Source organism: Cnephaeus nilssonii (assembly GCF_951640355.1).
Source record: "Cnephaeus nilssonii genome assembly, chromosome: 4".
In the NCBI taxonomy this organism is placed as follows: domain Eukaryota; kingdom Metazoa; phylum Chordata; class Mammalia; order Chiroptera; family Vespertilionidae; genus Cnephaeus; species Cnephaeus nilssonii.
Genome location: NC_137075.1, coordinates 44,174,269 through 44,198,951, shown reverse-complemented (window position 1 = coordinate 44,198,951; position 24,683 = coordinate 44,174,269). Strand labels below are relative to the sequence as shown.

General features: G+C 42.1%; 1 protein-coding gene across 1 annotated transcript in view; it reads left to right on the top strand.

The window, feature by feature from the left end:
• The first annotated feature begins 670 nt into the window (after window positions 1-670).
• INO80 (INO80 complex ATPase subunit) overlaps window positions 671-24,683 on the top strand; it is a 171,031-nt gene continuing 147,018 nt past the window's right edge. Inside the window, exon 1 of the mRNA XM_079768167.1 lies at window positions 671-1,200. The gene's annotated coding sequence lies outside the window, so the exon portion shown is untranslated. The remainder of the gene's footprint in view (window positions 1,201-24,683) is intronic.

The following is a 24,683-nucleotide window of genomic DNA, read 5'->3' as shown; positions in this document are numbered from 1 at the left end:
AAATGAATTAAAAAGCTTGAGACCCGAAGGAATTGAAATAGCATAGTTAACTTTCGGGAAGTTCGAATCCTTAGTTGCATTTAGGTTATATATACAGTAGGTCCTTCTCATGACAGATCCTGCTAATTGAGTTTAGTAAACATGAGTAGAGTGGGGCTAAAAATATGGAGATGGTACAGACAAATCAATTATTCCTTTTTCCAGAGGCTCATTGAAGTCTGTGTGTTCCCAAGTCCCTGAATCCTAAGCTCTCACTCAGACATCTAGCCTATGTCACAGGATAGCGGTCTTGGTCTGAGCCTAGAGACCCAAACCGCTGTGTAAGAGTGCTCTACACGTCAGGCACTTCGCCGACGGTGCAAAACCCTGCCCCAAGAGGCCAGAAACATATTAAAACATCACACCCGGACCTATCCTTTCAAATGGATCTTCTCAGTGTTCGGTAACCCTTAACAAATTAATCACATGCACCCTCTCTCTCTCCTGCCTGCGGGGAACGAATATTCCCAGGATCCCGGGCCGTTACGATTGACGTTACTTCCGGGAAAAGTAACCTTTCTTCAGCAGTTGCAGGCCTGGAGAAGTCTCGCGACGTTTACTCCCGCGAGATCTGCTTGCTCACTCTAGCGACGACATCCTTCTCCTCCTCCCCGCCGCCTTTCGGCAATCTTCGCCAGTCCCAGCCCCGACCAATCTGCACTCAGATGGCATGGATCAGGGTCTCCCCCCGAACCCCGGTCCACGCGGGGCGTCAGGCGGCAGCGGCGGGGTGCGAGCTGCTCGAGGCCGTGAGCAGCGGCACTGCGGAAGGCACGGGCCGGAGATGAGCAGTGAGCGTGGGCGGGGTAGGGGTAAGCCAGCTGAGTAGCGGCTCGATTGTTCTGGCCTGGCTATGGCGCCTCTCCTCCCCCCCGCCATGGCTCCCCGTGTCCCTGCTCTGCTCCTCTCAGTGAGTGAAAGTGGCCGCCGCCGCCGCCGGCCCAGCGCCCGCAGCCGCCTCAGCGCCGCCGCCATCTTGGGGTCCCAGGAGCCGCCGAGGGAGCGGGCTAGGAGCGTCCACGCCCAACGCAGTCACCGTCCTGCGGCCTCAGAGAGCGAACCGCGGCTCCACCGTCGGCGGGGCGACCCCCCCCTCCGGACCCCGCCCGCACCCCGCACCCCCTCCGCCGCCGCCGCGGCGGCGGGGCCCGGCGGCCCGAGGTGAGGCGACTAGACGTGGGCGGGCGAACGGAGTGGGGGTCGTGTAGGCCCCGTTGCGCCCCTCTCTGCGGGCGACGACTGGGCCGCGTCTTAAAGGGGCCGTCGCCCCCGGCCCTCGGATTTGTTGGGCTTAATGGGGAGGATGGGTGTGAACACTCTTCGCAGGGTTGGGACCTCAGGGACCTGGGCCTAGTTCTTTCCCTCTCAGACCTCTGGAGACCAGGGGTCACGCCGTGACCTCAGCCAGCCGAGGAAGCCCGTGGGGCGCCCACATGTGGGGAGTGTGTTAGACCAGGTGCACGTGGGACCCGGTGGGGCGGTGTCGGGCTAACACGTGTGTGGGTTGGGGGTGGGGTGGGGCAGGGCGAGGGCTGGCTAGGTTCGAGTGGGAACCCCGCGAGGGTTATACCTATCCAAAGCAATCGAGATCTAAGGGCTTGATAGCGTGTCAATTTCTGGGAGTAAGTTGGAGTATGGGTCTATGGTGCATGCTGCTTGTTGGTGCTAGGTGGGGGCAGCCTAACACGTGCAGATTTAGGAGTGTGTGGGTGACACTCCTAGTCTTTTCGGCTTTCTTAGGGGGTTTAGGCAAATGTCATCCTATTTGACATTCCTTCTTGAGCTTGCTGATGAAAACTACTACTTCCGTAATCACCGAGGGTAGAAGCCCCCTACAGTTTGGGAGTGATAGAGCCTCAGAAGGCACTCACTGTTTTAGTTAATGGCCAACTGTACCGAATTCTTTGATTGAAACACTACCTGGTTTCATGTTCCTATACTTGTTGGTAAGAGTGGGAGAGAGAATTAGGGGGTTGACCTCGCTAACAGAACTGGTAACCAGCTTACTTCTCCTAATCAGTAACTTTCATGATTTCCTTTCCCACAAGGAAATTTTCATTGTGGTTTACTAGTGGTGGCTTTTAATTCATTTTTTAGTAACAGCTTTATTGACATAATTTACATATCTAGAAACTCACCCTTTTAAAGTGTACAGTTCTGTGATTTTTAGTATACTTGTGGAGTTGTACAGCTATCACCACTATCAAATTCATCACACCGAAAAGAAGCCCCTTTAGCAGTCACTCTTCATTCCTCCTTACCACAGCCACTAGCAACTAATCTATTTTCTGTCTTTGTAGATTTGCCTATTCTGGATATTTTGTATAAATGGAATCACACGTGTACTTTTGTGACTGTCTTCTTTCACTTAACATGTTTTCAAAGTTCATCTATGTTGTAGCATGTATTAGAATTTTGTTCCTTTTTATTGCCAAATAATATTTCATTCAGATTGTTTTGTGCTTAAAATATACAAATATTTCATATAAAACGACAATTTGAGGTTATTATATATGGTAAAAGTTGGATACCTACTAGATTCTAAAATGAATTTGTTTTTAAGGATTAAATCCCATTATTTTAGTTTACTGTGTTCTTTTCCTCTACATTTTTATTTCAAAAGAATCCAAACCAATTTTCAAAGATGTGTCTTTTGATAGGAAATAACTGTTAATAGCACAAATGTGATTAGAAGTTTATGACTAATAAAAACATTTTGAGTGTATCAAAGGTGGAAATGGGATTGTCTAAGCAACAGACCATAAACTGGTGATATAATTTCACTTAATGAGAGTTTGTCATATTACTTCTGAGGGAAGGTATCATAACAGCTTTTTTTTTTTTACATTGCTTTTTTTATTATTTATTTTTATTGAGGTATTATATGTGTACATATCTTACCATTACCCCCCCCACCCCACACCCATACATGCCCTCACCCCCCAGAGTTTTGCGTCCATTGTTTATGCTTATATGCATGCATACAAGTCCTTCGTTTGATTTCTTATCTCCCCCACCTCTCCCTAACTTTCCCCCTGTAATTTGAAAGTCTGTTTGTTGCTTTACTGTCTCTGTATCTTTTTGATCATAACAGCTTTTGATTGGTCACTTGAGTAAATGTAGGGCAAGGAAAGGACTACTAGACACCTCTTCAGCCCACAAGAAGGTTAAAACTGGCTTAGGGATTTAACATGTCAACTTACAAGTTCACACAAAACATAAATTCTGGGATGCAGTGAATTTTAGAGAGGGCAAATGTAATAGAGTTAATAGGAAACTTTGAGTTTCTGTAGGAAAATAAGTGAAATTGATGACAAGTTTCAAAGTTGCATCTTAAGTATAAGAATTTTGATATGATAGGCTGTAGCATGCAGAGGATGAGAACATAGTTGCTAATACTTACTTAAACACGTTTTATGGCACTAATCCTAATCATGAGGGCTCTGGTCCTACCTCCTGGTATCATAAACTTGGGGATATGTGAACTTGGGGTGGGACATAAATATTCAGACCAGAGCTGTACATTAAGTCAGAAATTCACTTAGAGAAGCATTGGCTTCACTTGCTAATGATGATACAGTAGGCTTGCTTAGTATTGAAAAGTTGGTCACAAAGAAGCTTACTGCCTGTGCTTAATTAATAAGTACATAAGAGATTTCCATATATGTTAGGTCAGAAGTTGGAAATCAGTAATACTAAATGTAGTTGACAACTTAAATATAAAAAATAATTCGGCCGAAACCGGTTTGGCTCAGTGGATAGAGCGTCGGCCTGCGGACTGAAAGGTCCCAGGTTCGATTCGGGTCGAGGGCATGTACCTTGGTTGCGGGCACATCCCCAGTGGGGGGTGTGCAGGAGGCAGCCGATCGATGTTTCTCTCTCATTGATGTTTCTGACTATCCCTCTCTCTTCCTCTCTGTAAAAAATCAATAAAATATAAAAAAAAATAATTCGGACTAAATGCTATTCATATTTTTAGACAGTGAGTAAACTATGACATGCCTTTATAAACTTTCACTACCAAGGACTGACAGCCTTTGTAATGGTCTCTAGAGCAAGTAGGATTCTTACATATTTTGCAGTCTAAAGAAGCCTGTGAACCTCTTCTCAGAATATGACTTTTAAATGTATATAGTTCAAATATTTAAGTTTATGATGTAAGACATTTGCTTTTATTATTGAATTAAATAACAACTAGTGATAGTCCTACTAATACTGCTATGGTGTACTGCCTACATCAGTGATGGCGAACCTATGACACTTGTGTCAGCACTGACACGCGTAGCCATTTCTGATGACACGCGGCTGCTGAGGCGGCCGCATGCCGAGGATGAAACATTTGCTGCTCCTGAGGATGAAACATTTGTGAAATAATGTTTTTTCCTCAAAGTGACACACTACCCGAGTTAAGCTCAGTTTTTTGGCAAAGTTTGACACACCAAGCTCAAAAGGTTGCCCATCACATTCAGAATTGAAGGAAATGCTAATTTCAGCTATAGGCTATAAGGATGTAAATTTCTTCCATTCAAATTCATGGACCCATAGTTTAAGATTAATAGTTTGTTTGTTTGTTGTTAATCCTCCCAAAGGACACATTGATTAGTTGCCTCCTACACTCAAGCATGCTACTGGGGCTGGGATTGAACCTGCAACCTTGGTATGTGTTCTTGACCGGGAATCGAATCCTTGATCCTTCATTGCATGGGCTGATACTCTACCTCTTAGCCACACTGGCTAGGGCAAGACTTATAGTTTTAGAGCCTCTGCCCTAAAGAGTCCTGCACATGTAACTAAGTTATTTCATATGGAGAAATCAGTGGTTTCCATAAGAAGAAGAAGGATTATGGATTCTTTTTTATTTTTTTAAAATATATTTTACTGATTTTTTAAAGAGAGGAAGGGAGGGGGATAGAGAGTTAGAAACATCGATGAGAGAGAAACATCTATCAGCTGCCTCCTGCACACCTCCTACTGGGGATGTGTCCACAACCAAGGTACATGCCCTTTACCGGAATCGAACCTGGGACCTTTCAGTCCGCAGGCCGATGCTCTATCCACTGAGCCAAACCGGTTAGGGCGGATTATTGATTCTTAAATACTTGTTCACAAGAACGTGACTGAGACTTCTTACAGTGATATCAAGTGCTAGTTTAAGGAAAAACCTGGTAGTATAATGGAAAGACATTGGGTTGGGAGATAAAAAGACTTGAGTTTGAGTTCTACTTGCCACTGGGTAAGTAACGGAACTTTTTCTGAGTTTCAGTTCTCCTTATTTGTAAAATGGGGATAATAATTTTCACTTCTGAGATTAAAAGACATATTAACTATAAAACAGCATATTGATGAATGATAGTTTATTTTCATCTCTGAAGAAATTAACATACCAAAGGCTGTGATTGCCCTAACCAGTTTGGTTCAGTGGATAGAGCTTCGGCCTGCCGGCCTGCAGACTGAAAGATCCCAGATTCGATTTCCTGTCAAGGGCATGTACCTTGGTTGCGGGCACATCCCCAGTAGGAGGTGTGCAGGAGGCAGCTGATCGATGTTTCTCTCTCATCGATGTTTCTAACTCTATCCCTCTCTCTTCCTCTCTGTAAAAAATCAATGAAATATATATTTTTTAAAAAAGGCTGTGATATACATTATTTTTATTTATTTTAAAATAATTCTTTTTTGATGAAAGTATTACATACGTCCCCTGTTTTCCCCCATTGATCCCCTCTAGTCCTCCCCCACCCCCGTGCTGTGATACACATTTAGTTTTGGTTTAGATGAGGGGAAACTATTAAGTAGTAGGAGGGAACGACATGAATGGCATATAGGGTTTTCCTAGGGTATTCAAGTGGAGTTCACCTTTTGGTAATGGTACTAAAACTATTCTTATTTCTTATAAAAGAACAAATAAAATGTCTTGGTTTGCGTGTGACAACTTAAGCTTTTCAGAGTAAGAAGTTAGTTGATAAGTAGGATATACTGGGTAAATCTCATATCTTTGTACATGAGCAGAAAAATGGCTAGTGACCGTCAGTATGGTAAAAAGAATGCTAGGCCAAGTGGTCATTTTATCTCTGAGAATGTTGCCTGAATGGTTCCCAAAAGGCCAACAAAATGTTAGTCATTCCCAAGAGAGTTATGGAAAAATAAAATTTAAAAATGGACTGCATTATCTTGGTATGAAACCACAATACACTTAAACTATTGAGTGGATTCTAATTATTGTATCTCAAGGAAGAAGAAATTTAGGAGGGGAGCCGAAACAGGTTTGGCTCAGTGGATAGAGCGTCGGCCTGCGGACTGAAGGGTCCCAGGTTCGGTTCCGGTCAGGGGCATGTACCTTGGTTGTGGGCACGTCCCCAGTGGGGGGTGTGCGGGAGGCGGCTGATTGATGTTACTCTCTCATTGATGTTTCTAGCTCTCTGTCCCCCTGCCTTCTTCTCTGTAAAAAATCAATTATATATATATATATATATATGTGTGTGTGTGTGTGTGTGTATATATATATATATAAAAGAAATTTAGGAGGGGAGTTTCCAGAAAATGGCAATATAAATGATGAAGGCAATAGTGAGACTTTTGTATGAAGATTAAGAAATTAGACTCTACAATGGAATGATGAAGACTAAGATGGACTATGATTAAATTGTATTGAATTAGGAAAAAAACATGAATAATAATCCTGGAAAATTAGAAGTAGTTTGAAAGATGAATATAGTTTGACAGGGGTTGAATAATGAGTGGTTTGTTTATGAAATTTATTAGCACAGAAGGTGGTTAAGGCTTAAGAACAGACCAGGCATAATTTAAGGATTACAATGACTGCTGGTTTATGAAACTCCTTGTTCTTTTCATTCATTCAATAAATACTTATTGAACACCAAGTGAATGTTTTTTGATCTTCCCAATAACCATTTATTGAGCATCTGCCACACTCAAGGGGTTGTGGTAGACTCTGAGGGTGTACAGTGAATTAATACAGTTGTAGCTATATGTATGGGGCATATGGAGGGGTTCTGCAAAGATAAACACAGTTATGCAAATTCTTTTTAAAAATATATTTTTATTGCTTTCAGAGAGGAAGGGAGAGGGAGAGATAGAAATGTCAATGATGAGAGAGAATCCTTTATTGGCTACCTCCTGCACGCCCCCTATTGGGGATCTAGCCTACAACCTGGGCATGTGCCCTTGACCGGAATTGAATCTGGGACCTTTCAGTTCACAGGCTGACACTCTATCCACTGAGCCAAACCAGCCAGGGCCAGTTATGCAAATTCTAAGTGCCATAGAGAATAAACCTAAATGTTTCTCTAAGGTGCTGATATGAATTACTAGTACTTAGCGTTTTCTATTCATTTTTTTAATTGATTTTCTTTTTAGAGAGAGAGGAAGGGAAAGGGAGAGAGAGATAGAAATATCAATGAGAAACAATGATTGGCTACCCCTGCATGCCTCTCACCAGGGATGGAGCCTCAAACCTAGGCTTATGGAACTAGTGACCACACTATCCAGGCATATTTAAGGTTTTTAAAAAATATATTGAGGTTGGCCAGTGTTGTTCAGTGGTTGAGTGTTGACTTAAGAACCAGGGGGTCACGCCGAAACCGGTTTGGCTCAGTGGATAGAGCGTCGGCCTGAGCACTGAAAGGTCCCAGGTTCGATTCTGGTCAAGGACATGTACCTTGGTTGCGGGCACATCCCCAGTGGGGGTTGTGCAGGAGGCAGCTGATCGATGTCTCTCTCTCTCATCGATGTTTCTAACTCTCTATCCCTCTCTCTTCCTCTCTGTAAAAAATCAATAAAATATATTAAAAAAAAAAAAAAAAAAAGAACCAGGGGGTCACGGTTCAATTCCCGGTCAGGGCACGTGCTGGGGTTGCCGGCTCAATCCCCAGTGTGGGGTGTGCAGAAGGCAGGTGATCGATGATTCTCTCTCATTATTTTTTTTTTTTTAAATATATTTTATTGATTTTTTACAGAGAGGAAGGGAGAGGGATAGAGAGCTAGAAACATCGATGAGAGAGAAACATCGATCAGCTGCCTCCTGCACATCCCCCACTGGAGATGTGCCCGCAACCAAGGCACATGCCCTCGACCGGAATCGAACCTGGGACCCCTCAGTCCGCCAGCCGACGCCCTATCCACTGAGCCAAACCGGCCTCGGCTCTCTCTCATTATTGATGTTTCTATCTCTCCCTTTCCTTTCCTTTCTGAAATAAAAATATTAAAAAAATATGTATGAAGACATTCTTTTCATTTGTTTAAAGGCCCTAATCTGCATTGTAATCCACTGGCAATGTAGTATAGCACAACTCCTCCTAGATCAAGCATGTCAAACTCAAAGGCTAACACGGGCCAAATAAACAAGGTTTAAGTTTATGTGTGCTGCAAAAAACCCCAAAAGCTTTAATTTTCAAAGAAACGGTGGTTTGTTTTGGTAGAGATGTGCTGAATACAAAGGGCTGAAATAAATAAGTAATCATTAACATAAATAATAGAACATTTTAATAAAAATATTTTTTCTTGAACAGTAACTACCAGAGACTGAATAACTGCAAAATATTACCTGTTGCGCACACCAAACAAGTCAGTACAAGGCTAATGACGTGGCAATCGGCTGCTAAAATATTTGTTGCTAGTATTAGTGGAGAGAAATGGTGCGCCTGCTGGTAAGGCGTGTAAGGGAAATGAATGCAACACGAATCAGTCATTAGTAGCGAACATTGTAGTTTGTTATTAATAATTATGTATAACAGGATATTGTAAAAATTAAGTTATGAAAAAATTTTAAAAAAATATATTTTATTGATTTCCTACAGAGAGGAAGGGAGAGGGACAGAGCCAGAAACATCGATGAGAGTGAGACATCGATCAGCTGCCTCCACATACCCTACTGGGGATGTGCCCGCAACCAAGGCACACGCCCCCGACCAGAATCGAACCTGGGACCCCTGAGTCCACAGGCCAACGCTCTATCCACTGAGCCAAACTGGCCAGGGCAGTTATGAAATTTTTATTAAATTTTTCTTACATACCATTATATTGGCTGGGCCGCAAAAATATTTGTTGTGGGCCGTGAGTTTGACATGCTTGTTCTAGATCCTAGAGTGAGATGACCTGTGTTCAAATTTTGGCTCTCTATCTTATTAATTGTGTGACCTCTGGATAGCTATTCAATTTCTTCATCTCTTAAATTAGGATAATAATAGTCCCTACTCTAGAGGATAATTGGGAGACAGCAAGGAATACATACTAGTACTAAGAATGGTACTGACACATAGTGCTGAGCAAGTATTAGCTATAATTATAGATACCATTTCATTTTGACAGTTTAATCAAGAGCTTAATCTAGAGTTTTTATTTATAGTTTAATCAAGAGTTTTAATTTATAAAGCATGGAACTTAGAACCATTTTTATTATGAATAGAAAATATCACATCTTTTTTTAGGTACGGTAGAGAAAAATACATCAATAAGATAGTTATGCAATAACCTCTGTTTATGTAATGAATACCAGTAGATGTGATTAGAAATATCTTCCTATTTAATAAGATTATAGCTCAAATAAAAAGGTGGTGTTTTGCAACATAGAACTTTTTAGTTCAGGCTCTAAAATATTTCTGTCCAGGATGTTCTAATGTTTTGATAGTTTATCCTTTTAAGAATCATTCTTAGAATGTAATTGTAGGCCAGGCTTTTAGAGCAGGGTTTGGGAAAGTTTTTCTGTAAAGGGTCAAATACTAGATCTTAGGCTTTGCTGGTTATGTCTTCTCTGTTGCAGCTTACTCAACTCTGCCATTGTAGTGTGAAAGCAGCCATAGTCAATTTATAAATGAATGAGTTGAATGAGTGGGGCTGTATTTGCATAAAACCTTTTGGGCACTAAAATTGTAATTTTATGTAATTTTCATGTGTCATGAAATAAGACCCCCCCCCCCCCCATTATTTAAAAATGTAAAAACTATTCTTATCTGCCAAGGGTTTACAGAAATGGGCAGTGGGCTGGATTTGACATCAGTCCATAATGCGCTGACTCCTACTCTAGAGTCTTGGCTCTACAACTCCCAGGCTAGATGATCTTGTGCAAGTTAATGTTAAGCCTTGATTCCATCTTTAAAACGGGGGATAATAACAGTATCTATTATATGTAGAGTTGTGAGAAATGAGATAATTTATCTGAATTGCTTAGCACCATCCCTGACACATAGTAAGTGTTTAGTAAATGCTGTATGTTATTATCATCTAATTGAACTGCCTCATTTTACAATAAGGCTGTTGGGACCCTGAGAGGATAGGATAGCTGCTATTTCTAAAGTCTATGGCTTGTCAGTAGCATTAAACTCACAGTGCTTGACTTTAGTTTCTCTTTCTACCCAACCACACTACTTTCATAGAGGATTTAATTCTGTTAACATATTGCTTGATGAAACTATTCTATTGGATACTGTAATGGTGGGTACATGACATTATGCATTTGTCAAAACAAATAGGGCTTTCCAGTGCAAAGAGTAAACTCTAATGTGTACAAATCAAGCAAAAATCATTTAGGAGGTCAGGGATCCCAGGAAGGAGGAATGCAAACGGTGACCAGAGAATCTAATTGTATTACAAATGTATGAAACAACCTTACAGAGGAAGGAGGGTAGTGTTGACCTAAGTAAATTAGGAAAGGAGTGGAATCTAAGACAAAAGGAACTGCACATAAGCGCTGTCTAATTGATAAAATTGTATTCCATAGGACTACAGGTTAATTCTGATACTGATATATATGTATATTATAATTGAGTAATTAAGCAAATGGATCGTGGGAGACGGGTTTCTCACTGTTAGAGTAGGATTTTACAGATAAGCAAGGGGAGGAGGCTAGGATGGTCCATGTGGTAATGGATTAGAGTTGGAGACATGCCTATGAACCCATGTTTAGCTTAATACAGATATAGGTGCTTACATATTGAAATATTTATAGATATGTGTGCACAGTGGGGTTTAGATACAGATATATTTCTGTGCTCTTGCCAGCTGGAAAGTTAAAAGAAACCCAGGAATACACTCAGTACCCACTTCTTGGTTTTTAATGCCATTGTCTAATAAAAGGAACTAGAGCTTGTTGGAGAAATGGCTGATTCTAGGACTGGGGCAAGAAATATACAAGATGAGCCTGGAGCATCTTATAGTGCCAGAAAGTAAGGAAGTACTCCAACCACCACCGCTACAACTACAATCCCACATTGATGAGGATATGTCAGAGGAGCACAGGAGTCAACTAAAAGAGCTCCCAAATGCCAAAACTTGGAACAATTTGAGCAGCAGAATAAACAAAGCAACACTGGATTATCCATAATATAAAATCAATATTTAAGAGTTTATATTGATCTAAATAAATGATTGAATAAATTAATATACTGCTTGGAACACTGTGTTAGCATGGTTTTATGCCTTAGGAGCCTCTGGTTTACTAGAAGGCCTTCAGAGAGTATTGGAATAATTAAGTATGTGGGACTTTGAAGTTCAACTTTTTGGATCCCAATCCTGGCTCTACCATTTCTGGCTGTGTGACCTTGGGTGGGTTACTTAAGCTCTATCTGTAAAATGGAGGTTATAACAGTGTCTATGTTATAAAAGGATTAAATGAGTTAATGATATGTAAAAACAGTCATGCATATAAAATGTTTGGCATATAGCTCTCAATTGAATGTGTATATAGCCTTCTTACTACAGTAGCATTCAAAGAATTTGGATTCCCAATTGGAATTCTTTATCATAGAATCTCTCTTCCCCAACCCCCCAAACTTCTTGAATAGAGGAAAAAAAATCTAACTTTAAGTGTTTATTGAGCACCTAGTCTGATGTAAACATATCTGCCTTGTTCAAATTGACTGTGTAGACTGTGTAGTGAAGAGAATAATATCTCCTCCTCCTCCTCCCTCTCCCTTCCCCTTCTCTTACTTCCCCTTCCCTCCCTTCCCTCTCTTTCCCCCTCCCCTCACCCTTCTTCTCCTCCTCCTCCTTACCTTCCTCTTCCTCCTCTTCCTCATTCTCCTCCTCCTTCTCCCTTCAACATTTCATGAAATACTGGTTTGGTGGTGATGAGCTCCTTTAGCTTTTCCTTGTCTGTAAAGCTCTTTATCTGACCTTCAATTCTGAATGATAGCTTTACTGGGCAGAGTAAGCTTGGTTGTAGGTTCTTGCTATTCATCACTTTGTATATTTCTTGCCACTCCCTTCTGGCCTGCAAAGTTTCTGTTGGGAAATCAGCTGACAGTCATATGGGCGCTGCCTTGTAGGTAACTAACTGCTTTTCTCTTGCTGCTTTTAAGATTCTCTCTTTGTCTTTAACCTTTGGCATTTTAATTATGATGTGTCTTGGTGTGTACCTCTTTGGGTTCCTCTTGTTTGGGACTCTCTGTGCTTCCTGGACTTGTAAGTCTATTTCTTTCACCAGGTAGGGGAAGTTTTCTGTCATTATTTCTTCAAATAGATTTTCAATATCTTGCTCTCTCTCTTCTCCTTCTGGCAACCCCATAATGCGAATGTTGGTACATTTGAAATTGTCCCAGAGGCCCCTTGCACTGTCATCATATTTTGGGATTTGTTTTTTCTTTCTGCTCTTTTGATTGGGTGTTTTTTGCTTCCTCATATTCCAAATTGTTGATTTGATTTTCAGAATATTCTAATCTGTTGAATTCCTGTAAATTATTCTTTATTTCAGTTAGTGTATGCTTAATTTCTTTTGTTTTAAAAATATATTTTATTGATTTTTTTACAGAGAGGAAGGGAGAGAGAGAGCTAGAAACATCGATGAGAATCATCGATCAGCTGCCTCCTGCACACCCCCTACTGGGGATGTGCCCGCAACCAAGGTACATGCCCTTGACTGGAATCGAACCTGTGACCCTTCAGTCCGCAGGCTGATGCTCTATCCACTGAGTCAAACCGGCTAGGGCTGTATGCTTAATTTCTGACTGGTTCTTTCTCATGTCCTTGACATTCTCACTAAGATCCTTGAAAGTCTCACTAAGTCTCTTGAAGCTCTCATTTAGATCCTTGAGCAACCTTATAACCATTGTTTTGAACTCTGTATCCAGTAATTTGCTTGCTTCCATTTCATTTATTTCTCTCTGGAGATTTCTCCTATTCTTTCATTTGTGGCATGTTCCCTGTGCTTGTTTCTATGTATTAGGTAGAGCTGCTATGTCTCCTGGAATTGTTAGAGTGGCCTTGTGTAGTGGGTGTCCTGTATGGCCCAGTGGCTCAGCCTCCCCAGTCGCCTGAGCTGGGCCCTCTAGGTGCACCCCTGTGTGGGGCTGTGTGCACAGTCTTGTTGTAGTTGAGCCTTGATTGCTGTTGGCATCACTGGGAGGGGTTGACCTCCAAGCCAATTGGCTGTGGGGACCAGCTGCGACTATAGTGGGAGAGCTGCTGTGCAGGAGAGACCCCTGTGGAGCAGGACTTGCTTCAGTGGGGCTTTGGTGCTCACTGAGTTTGCACCTTGAGTGTGTCGCTTGTGAATGTGTAGAGTTGTAATCTCGTATGGTCTGAAGCTGTCCACTGGGTACACTGGCTTGGGGGCCTCCTGGGAGGTGCAAAGCTAGCCACTGCCCTGGGCCACCCAGCAGGAGCTACTGAGCAACCTGCAGATGGCTACTATTTGTTTTGGCTTGCAAGGGCCCAGGGAGGCCAACCTGTGAAGCAAGGCAAGCTATCCTAGTACTGGGTCTTGGGTCTCTTATTGATAGGGATGGGGCATACTGATGCCAGTTGCTGATTATTTAAGAAATTTTAGGAAAACCTGAATTCTGAGCCAGGACAGGCCATTCATATGGAAAAGCTGCTGTAAACAGCTTGGATGGGGCGGGTCCCAGGGAATCACCAGGGTGGAGCAAACAGTGTGAGCCACCCTGATGGAAACTCAGATATGGCTGCCAGTTAGCTCTGGGATGGGGAGGAGGGGAGGTCTCAGCACAGGAACAATGACCCCTGCGAGCACTTCCCTTTGTGAGAAAGCCGCCCCTGAGTTCCTGCTCTGATGCCAGGCAATCCAGTTCCTCCCCATATGTCTCTGGTTTCCCCATGCTGCTTCCAGTGCTGGAGCTTAGAGGGATTGAGTCTGAGGAAGTCCATGTGCCAGCCCTTTAAGAGGGACTGCCTGTAACTCCAGCAGTCTCTGTGTCACTCAGCCACAACCCCCACTGGATTTTACAGCCCGAAGTTCCAGGGACTTCTCTTACAGTTCTGGAATCCTGGCTAGGGGTCTGGTGTGGGGCTCGGATCCCTTGCTTCTCAAAGGAGGCCTCTGCAGTGGAGATTTCCCTCCCGATTAAAAACACGCCACATGTGGTGTTGGACCAGACCCGTGGTTGGCAAACTGCGGCTCTTTGGCCCCTTGAGTGTGGCTCTTCCACAAAATACCATGGCCTGGGCGAGCCTATTTTGAAGAAGTGGTGTTAGAAGAAGTTTATTTGCTATGTGCAGGGTGACCAAAAATATATTGTTCAAATGTGGGTTCTTTTCAAAACAAAGAGAGAGTGACTATTAGTAATTATGCTTAGGACAATAGGCATAAGCTTGGTCTTGGTCAAACCATCTCTAGGAGGTATGGCCACCCTAGTCATGATGCTTTTTTATTTTTGTTACAGCAGAGTCCCTTGGTGAAGAATTGGGTGTTGGGAGTCAGTGGTAATAGATCTGAGCTTTAATTTTAGCTTTGCAAATTCTTGAACTTAACTAAAATGAGAATAAGATTTGAATTATTGTGAGGATTAATTGAGCTTGTATTTTTTATATTTTTATTTTTTATAGATATGTTTTTATTGATTTCAGAGAAAGGGAGTGGGAGAGAAAGAAACAACAATGATGAGAGAGAATCATTGATTGGCTGCCTCCTGCATACCCCTTACTGTGGATTGAACCTAAAATCCGGTTGGGAATCTTGACCTCCTGGTTCATAGGTCAACGCTCAATCACTGACCAATATTGGCTGGGCTATTTTTTATTTTTTTTTTATTATTATTTTTTTTTAATTTTTTTTTTTTTTACAGAGAGGAAGGGAGAGAGAGTTAGAAACATCGATGAGAGAGAAACATTGATCAGCTGCCTCTTGCACGCCCCCTACTGGGGATGTGCCCGCAACCAAGGTATGTGCCCTTGACCGGAATCGAACCTGGGACCTTTCAGGCCGCAGGCCGACGCTCTATCCACTGAGCCAAACCGGTTTTGGCTATTTTTTATTTTTTTAAATAAATGTTTTTGTTGATTTTAGAAAAAGAGGAAGGGAGAGGGATAGAAAGATAGAAACATTAATGAGAGAGAGAGACATCGATCGTCTGCCTCCTGCATACCCCCTACTGGGGATCGAGCCCTCAACCGGGGCATGTGTCCTGACTGGGAATAGAACTGGGGACCTCTTGGTTCATGGGTTGATGCTCAACCAGTGAGCCACACTGGCTGCTGATCTTGTATGATTAAATCGACTACCTAGGTGTGCTGTAATGTGTTCTTATTCAGTGTTAGGTTCCTTGTCCTCTCCTCCCATCATGCCATAGTTAGAGCTTTTATTTTCAACTGAGACTAGCTTTGAAAGCTTTTATTATGGTTCAGATTAATTGAAACATTTCAGGGAATGCAGAAATGTTTTTTAGCTGAGCTTGTTTTTTGTTCAAGTTATATAATTTATGGTGGGCAGAAATGAATGCCCTATCAAACCTAATTACTTGCACTCTCAAAAAATTTAAGAAAAACTTCCCCCCCAATTATTATTTTTCAGAATTGTTAAACGATATTTTATTTGTTTATTTTTTATTGTTTAAAGTATTACAAATAGTAGTACATATGTCTCCTTTCTCCCCCCCCCCCCAATTGACCTTCCCCCAACCTCCCCTACCCCTAGGCACATGCCCTCACCCCCCTCCCAGTGTCTTGCGTCCATTGGTTATGCTTATATGCATGCATACAAGTCCTTCGGTTGATCTCTTACCTCCTCCCCCACAACCCTCCTCAGCCTTTCTGCTGTAGTTTGACAGTCTGTTCGATGTTTCTCTGCCTCTGTATCTATTTTTGTTCATCAGTTTATAATGTTTTTTATTATCCATAAATGAGTGAGATCATGTGATATTTATCTTTCACTGACTGGATTATTTCACTTAGCACAATGCTCTCCAGTTCCATCCATGCTGTTGCAAATGGTAAGAATTCCTTCTTTTTTATAGCAGCGTAGTATTCCATTGTGTAGATGTACAACAGTTTTCTAATCCACTCATCTGCTGATGGGCACTTAGGTTGTGTCAAAATCTTAGCTATGGTAAATTGTGCTGCTATGAACATAGGGGTGTATATATCCTTTCTGATAGGTGTTTCTGTTTTCTTGGTATATATTCCTAGAAGTGGTATTACTGGGTCAAATGGCAGTTCCATTTTTAATTTTTTGAGGAAACTCCATACTGTTTTCCACAGTGGCTGCACCAGTCTGCATACCCACTAGCAGTGAAGGAGGGTTCCTTTTTCTCCACATCCTCTCCAGCACTTGTCATTTGTTGATTTGTTGATGATTGCCATTCTGATAGGTGTGAGGTAGTACCTCATAGTTGTTTTGATTTGCATCTCTTGGATGATTAGTGATTTTGAGTATGTTTTCATATGTCTCTTGGCTCTGAATGTCCTCTTTTGAAAAGTGTCTATTTAGGTCATTTGTCCTTTTTTTTTTAAATATATATTTTATTGATTTTTTTACAGAGAGAAAGGGAGAGGGATAGAGAGTTAGAAACATCGATGAGAGAGAAACATTAACCAGCTGCCTCCTGCACACCCCCTGCTGGGGATGTGCCCGTAACCAAGGTACATGCCCTTAACTGGAATCGAACCTGGGACCCTTCAGTCCACAGGCTCTATCCACTGAGCCAAACCGGTTAGGGTCCATTTTTTTTATTGGGTTGTTTATCTTCCTTTTGTTAAGTTGTATGAGTTCCCTGTAAATGTTGAAGATTAAACCCTTATCAGAGATAACATTGGCAAATATGTTCTCTCATGCAGTGGGCTTTCTTGTTGTTTTTGTTGATGGTGTCTTTTTCTGTGCAGAAGCTTTTTATTTTGATGTAGTCCCTTTTGTTTATTTTCTCCTTAGTTTCCATTGCCCTAGGAGCTGTATCATTAAATATATTGCTACGACAAATGTCTGCTATTTTGCTGCCTGTGGTGTCTTCTAAGATTTTTATGGTTTCCCGTCTTACGTTTAAGTCCTTTATCCATTTTGAGTTTATTTTTGTGTATGGTGTAAGTTGGTGGTCTAGTTTCATTTTTTTCATGTATCTGTCCAGTTTTCCCAACACCATTTATTGAAGAGATTGTCTTGACTCCATTGTATGGTCTTGCCTCCTTTGTCAAATATTAATTGAGCATAATGGCTTGTGTTGATTTCTCGGTTCTCTGTTCTGTTCCACTGGTCTATATGTCTGTTCTTGTACCAGTACCAGGCAGTTTTGAGAACAGTGGCTTTGTAGTATAGCTTGATATCTGGTATTGTGATCCCTCCAACATTGTTCTTCTTTCTCAAGATTGCTGCAGCTATTTGGGGTCTTTTTTTATTCCAGATGAATTTTTGGAGAATTTGTTCTAGGTCTTTGAAGTATGCCGTTGGTATTTTAATGGGGATTGCATTGAATTTATAGATTGCTTTGGGTAGTATGGACATTTTAATGATGTTGATTCTACCAAACCATGAACATGGTATATTCTTCCATTTGTTCATGTCTTCCTCTATCTCTTTTTTCAGCGTTCTGAAATTTTCTGAGTACAGGTCCTTTATCCTCCTTGGTTAAGTTTATTCCTAGGTATCTTAATTTTTTTGTTGCAATGGTAAATGGGATTGCTTTTTTAATTTCTCTTTCTGTGAGTTCATTATTGGTGTATAGAAAAGCCATAGACTTCTGGGTGTTAATTTTGTATCCTGCTACATTGGCGAATTCATTTATTAAGTCTAGTAGTTTTTTGATGGAGTCTTTGGGATTTTCTATGTACAATATCATGTCATCTGCGAATAAGGACAGTTTTACTTCTTCTTTTCCAATTTGGATGCCTTTTATTTCTTCTTCTTGTCTGATCGCAATGGCTAGTACTTCCAGTACTATGTCGAACAGGAGTGGTGAGAGTGGGCATCCTTGTCTTGTTCCTGTTCTTAGTGGAAATGGTTTTATTTTTTTGCCCATTGAGTATTATGTTGGCTGTGGGCTTGTCATATATGGCTTTCATTATGTTGAGTTATGATCCTTCTATTCCCACCTTGCTGAGGGTTTTTATCAAGAAATGGTGTTGGATTTTGTCAGATGCTTTTTCTGCATCAATGGATATGATTATATGGTTTTTATCTCTCAGTTTGTTTATATGGTGTATCACATTTATTGATTTGCGGATATTGTACCATCCTTGCATCCCCGGAATAAATCCCACTTGGTCATGGTGTATGATCTTTCTAATGTAATACTGGATTCGATTTGCTAGAATTTTGTTGAAGATTTTGGCGTCTATGTTCATGAGGGATATTGGCCTATAATTCTCTTGCTTTGTATTGTCTTTATTGGGTTTTGGGATTAGGGTAATGCTAGCTTTGTAGAAAGAGCTTGGAAGTTCTCCTTCCTCTTGAATTTTTTGGAATAGTCTGAGGAAAATAGGTTTTATTTCTTCTTTGAATGTTTGATAAAACTCCCGTGTGAAGCCATCTGGTCCAGGGCTTTTGTTTGTTGGGAGATTTTTGATTACTGCTTCAATTTCCTCCATAGTTATCGGCCTATTTATATTTTTTATTCCTCATGGTTGAGTTTTGGGAGGTCGTATTTTTTTTTTAGGAATATGTCCATTTCTTCTAGGTTGACCAGTTTGTTGGAGTAGAGTTGCTCATAGTATTTTTTTATGATCGTATTTTTGTGGGGCCTGTTGTTATTTCACCTCTTTCATTTCTGATTTTGTTTATTTGGGTCCTCTCTCTTTGCTTCTTGGTGAGCCTGGCTAGAGGTTCATCAATCTTGTTTATCCTTTCAAAGAACCAGCTCTTGGTTTCATTGATCTTTTGCATTGTGTTTTTTTGTTTTGTTTTGTTTTTGGTCTCTATGTCATTTATTTCCATTCTGATCTTTATTATTTCCTTCCTTCTGCTCTGGACTTTTCTTGTTGCTCTCTTTCTAATTCTTCAAGTTGCAGAGTTAGATGGTTTATTATCAGTTTTTCTTGTTTTTTGAGGTAGGCCTGTAATGCTATGAACTTCCTCTCAGTACTGCTTTCATTGTGTCCCAAAGAGTTTGGATTGTTGTGTTTTCATTGTTGTTTGTTTCCAGGATGTGTTTTATTTCTTCTTTGATATCTTTGATAACTCACTCATTGTTTAATAGTATGCTATTCAGCCTCCAAGTGTTTGATTTTTTGTGATTGTTTTTACTGTAGTTGATTTCTAATTTTATGCCATTGTGATCTGAGAAGGTGCTTGATATGATTTCAATCCTCTTGAATTTGGAGAGACTTTGCCTGTGTCCCAATATGTGGTCTATCTTTGAAAATGTCCCATGTGCGCTTGAGAAGAATGTATGTTCTGTAGTTTTGGGGTAGAATGTTCTAAAGATGTTGATTAAGTCCATCTGATCTAGTGAGTCGTTTAGGATTGATGTTTCTTTGCTAATTTTTTGTTTAGAGGATTTATCTAGTGATGTTAATGGGGTATTAAAATCTCCTACTATGATTGTGTTGCTGTCAATCTCACCCCTGATATCTTACAGAAGTTTTTTTTATGTATTTGGGTGCTCTTGCATTGCTTGCATACATGTTTACCAGAGTTATATCCTCTAGTTGTATCGATCCCTTTAGAATTATGAAGTGGCCTTTCCTGTCTCTTGTTATGGTCTTCACTTTGAGGTCTATTTTGTCAGATATAAGTATTGCTACCCCAGCTTTTTTTTTCCATTTCCATTTGCCTGATAGATATTTTTCCATCCCTTCACTTTCAGTCTTTGTGAGTCCCTTATTCTGAGGTAGGTCTCCTGTAGACAGCATATATATGGGTCATGTTTTCTTATCCATTCATTCACTCGATGTCTTTTGATTGGAGTATTTAATCCATTTACATTTAATGTTATTATTGATAGGTACTTGTTTATAGCCATTTCTGTATTTTATGCCTGTGTTCCTTCCTCCCTTTCTGTTTCTTCTTTTTACAGCATTCCCTTTAGCATTTCATGCATTGCTGGCTTGGTAGTGATAAACTCCCTTAGCCTTTTTTTGTCTGCGAAGCTCCTGATTTCCCCTTCAGTTTTGATTGATTGTCTTGCTGGATAGAGTATTCTTGGATTCAGTCCTTTGCTTTGCATCAGTTTGTATACCTCCTTCCATTCCCTTCTAGCTTGATGTGTTTCTGTTGAGGAATCATTTGATAATCTGATGGGGGATCCTTTGTAGGTAACTCTCTGTCTCTCTCGCAGCCTTTAAGATTCTCTCTTTGTCATTAACATTTGCCATTGTAATTATGACGTGTCTTGGTGTCGGTCTTTTGGGATTCATCTTGCTTGGGACTCTGTGTACTTGTGTAACATTTTTCTTCCCCATGTCAGGGAAGTTTTCTGTCATTATTTCTTCAAATAGATTTTCTAATCCTTACTGCTCTTCTTGTCCTTCTGCCAGCCCTATTATACATATGTTACTTCGTTTTGCGTTGTCCCAAAGCTCCCTTAGGCTCTCATCCTGCTTTTTAATTTTTTTTCTCCAGTTGCTGTTCAGTTTGGGCTTGTTTCTCTACCTTATCTTCTAACTCACTAATTCAGTCCTCTGCTTCTTCTAGTCTACTGTTAAAACCTTCCATGGTGTTTTTGATTGTAGCTATATCACTTTTGATTTCTTCCCGATTTTTGTATAGGGTGTTGATTTTCTTGTCCATCCCATGTATGAACTGTATGACTATTACTCTGAATTCTTTTTCTATCATGTTGTATGCTTCCATTTCACTTATTTCCTTTCTTGGCAATTCCTCATTTTCTTTCCTCTGGTGATTATTTTGTTGTCTCCCCATTCTGACTATCACCAGAAGGTTCAAATGTCAAGTTGCGGGGGCCTGGGCCATGTGCAGTGGGAGCTTTGCACCTCCTGAGTGTCATTGAAGAGCTCCAACACCAAGATGTGTGGCTGCTGTGGGTTGGTGGGAGCCACGCTCGCCCAGGATCAGAGTCACAGGTGCTTATTGTGGCCTTGTGTGTGCACCTAGAATCAGGAAGCCTGCCTGTGCTGCGCTGAAACAGAGACCCCACTGGTGTGTGCTGAAAATCGAGTATCAGAGTCTTTGTTGCTTGGTGCGGCCTCGTGCCGAGAATCAGGGTCCCTGTGTGCGCATGCGCCAAGCATTGGAGTCACTGGCTCTTAGTGAGAATGCACTGGGAATCAGGGATCCCAGGTGCACGCGATAAGAAACAAGAGTCAAGTCACTGGTGCTCAGTGCTGCCTCTTTTTTTTTTAATTACTTTATTGATTAAGGTATCACATATTTGTCATCAACCCCCTCCCCCCGTTCCCTTCCCAAACCCCCCCACACGCATGCCCCCCTCCCCCTGTTGCCCGTGATCACTGGTTAGGCTCATATGCAAGCACACAAGTCCTTTGGTTGATCTATCTCCCTTGTCCCCACCCTCCCCTACCTTCCCTCTAAGGTCTGACAGTCTGATCAATGCTGTTCTTGTTCTTCAGTCTATGTTGTTCATCTTTTCCCCTAGATGACTGAGCTCATGTGATACTAGGAATACACTTATAGGAACCGAAAATGAGACAAGCAATAATAGTTATGCTGAGAGGCAAATGAATCAGTCTATAGTGAGTTTCTTTCTGGGCCAACAGTTCTTTTGAGTCCCGGTTTCTATGTCCAACAGTTGTACATAACAGCAATGATATTTCAGTTCTGGATGGTGGACAAATGGTGGTATTGCAGGTCCGACCCTCTCTGGTTTGGTCCTGGGCAATCTGCAGTGACGCACATCTGCTGACTGCTAGTATGGCAAGGCATCGTCAGCGTCTTCCATCTCTGGACTGTTTCTCTTCTGACTTCATGGCTGGAGTACTCCTGTCAATTCCTCTCTGTTGCAGGAATCCACATGTCTCGGAGTTGTTTTCTGAAAATATACAAACATATTCTCGACCAAAAGTTAATAAAGGAATATTTTCTATAAATTTGACTTGCGATCCTTTTTCATTTTTTTGCCCAAATGATTTTCCTTTGGCTTGTTTTGACCCCATGTATGTTTTACCTGGGTGACTTGCTGTTAGCATTACAAATGAAAGTTAATTTTCTAAAGTAGAAATTTTCTAGATGTAATTTATTTGCAGGATATTTTTCCTTACATGATATTCTTCTATCCCCCCTTTTTTGGTTTAAATATTGGGAGGCTTTTGGAAATTTTATGCTGTAATCTTGATAGCTTTTAAATTTTACTTTTTTGCACTAAAATGTGACTGCTTTAGGTTCATTATATGTTACGCAATTTTACCATGAGATGAACTACCAATAAAAATTTTAGTTAACACTTTAGTAACAGCTTTTTTGTCCAGTACAATTGATTTTTCTAGAGTATTTGCTTATTTTGATTGGCCAATTTAAATTAGTCTGAAAACTTGACTACTATTTTACTGTCAAATTTAATACTCTAACAACCATCTTGTTTTACCCTTGTTCCACTTGTTTTAGTGGAGAGGATTATTTGCCTTCTTGAGTAGGCCCTGAGCATTCCTGGAGCTAGGCTGGATTTAGATATCCTAGACCCCAGTTTCCCGGATCATGGGTGCAAGACATCTCCATCAAGTCTTGTTGCAGTGAGAGGGCATCTGCTGTCAGCCAAGTCTCTGTTACCTGGGTCCCAATTTGAGCTGGGCATGTGAAGCTGAGCAGCCATGGGGGCAGGAGATCTCCTTCAGCAGGGGTGAGGGTTCAGGCCCCTGCAAACTTGGGGGGGGTGAAGGTCTGTGCCCCACCTCTGTTGACCCCCAAGTTCTCTCCTGATGGCCCCTGTGCGACTGTGCCTGTCTTAGGTTGTTCCTTCCCTGAGGAATCTTACCCGTCTCTGGCTAACCAGCCATCCTCCGGGGCCAAGCAGGGTGATGTGAGGTTTAGTTCTGTCTCCTTGGTCGCCTATGCCCCCATGGCCTCCACGCCCAGCACCTGCCTTGGGATCCCCTCGCCTGCTGGCAGGGTCCCAGCACTGATCACATATCTTGTGGAACCCAGGTTTCTTCTCCAAGGAGGCCCAGCTCACCCCACTGGGCGAGAGACAGATCCATGGTACCAGCCATCACGAGGTTTCAACCTTGGCATGAACAGAAGCTCAGGCAACAGCTGTGGACAATTGGATTGTGAGAAGCAGGTCCCTCTTGGCCAAAAGGGCAAGAGGGGCCAATTTAGAATGCTCAGGTGCCTTCCCAGGGGGCCCTCTACATAGTGGAAGGGATTAAACCCTTTCATGTCCTTTTTAAATTGCTGCCACACATTCAAAGAATTAGTTTGTAAGTTTGTTTGGGGTAATTATCAGTGCTGCCTCTTGAGCGGAGAATCAGGGTCCTCGGTCTGCTTGGGGGACCGGGTTGCACAGTCGCACTGTGTCGGCAGGAGGTCCACTCCTGTCCTGTGGAAAACAGCCTTCTGTGTGCACTTGCCCTGGATCAAAGTCAGGTGGCACTGCCGCCCTGTGTGGGTGTTGGGTCTGGTCACGTGGGTGTGCATTGCGGGGAAACAAACTCCGCGAGTTTGCGTGCCCAGGCTCAAATTCAGCGCAGCCTCCCTGTGTGGGCGTGGGGTCTGGTCACGGGAAATAAACTCCCCAAGTTCGTGTGCCCAGGCTCAAATTCAGCACAGCCTCCCTGAATGGGCACGGGGTCTGGGCGCGGGGTCTGGTTGTGGGAAACAAACTTCCCGTGTCCGCACACCCAGGCTCAAATTCAGGTAGAGCCACCACTGCTGTGTGTGGGCAGGAGGCCTGTTTGTGTGGAGAGGGTCTGGCAGTTCCTATGCCACTGCCGGGAAGGCGGTGGGGAGGGGGATTGGCTCTGTGACTCTCAGAAATCTGCAGCTCGGGTGCCTGGGGTCTTGGTGTCCGTGGGTCTGCAGCTGTGGTCGCAGGTCTTTTACCCAAGTGGCTGTAGGGTCCCGGTTTGTGACTGAGACCAGATTGGGTAGTGGCGAGGCTAGGATCCTAGTCTCAAGCAGTTGTTCTTGAAGATGGCGTGGTCTCTGTGCCGGCAATGTCCTCCCCAGAGTGTTTGCAGTGGCAGCGGGGTTTCGCTGTCTAAGACTGCCCGGTTTGGCAGCCCCTTGGAAGACCTGCAGGATCTAACTGTCCCTAGGTCTCACTCACACACACCACACACGTCCACACACTCCTCTATCGCTCCCTCACTCTCTCACACACTCTCCCTCCCTACCTTCTTGCCGGTTGCCATCTTGGATCCCCTTTCTTAAACGATATTTTAATAGCTTAGATTTACCAAAATATGGAAGTCACTGGTAACCTTTATTTAAACTAAATAGAGTGATACAAATAAATTTTATTGGTTAGGGAAAAAATAGGCTAGCCGAAACCGGTTTGGCTCAGTGGATAGAGCGTCGGCCTGCGGACTCAAGGGTCCCGGGTTCGATTCCGGTCAAGGGC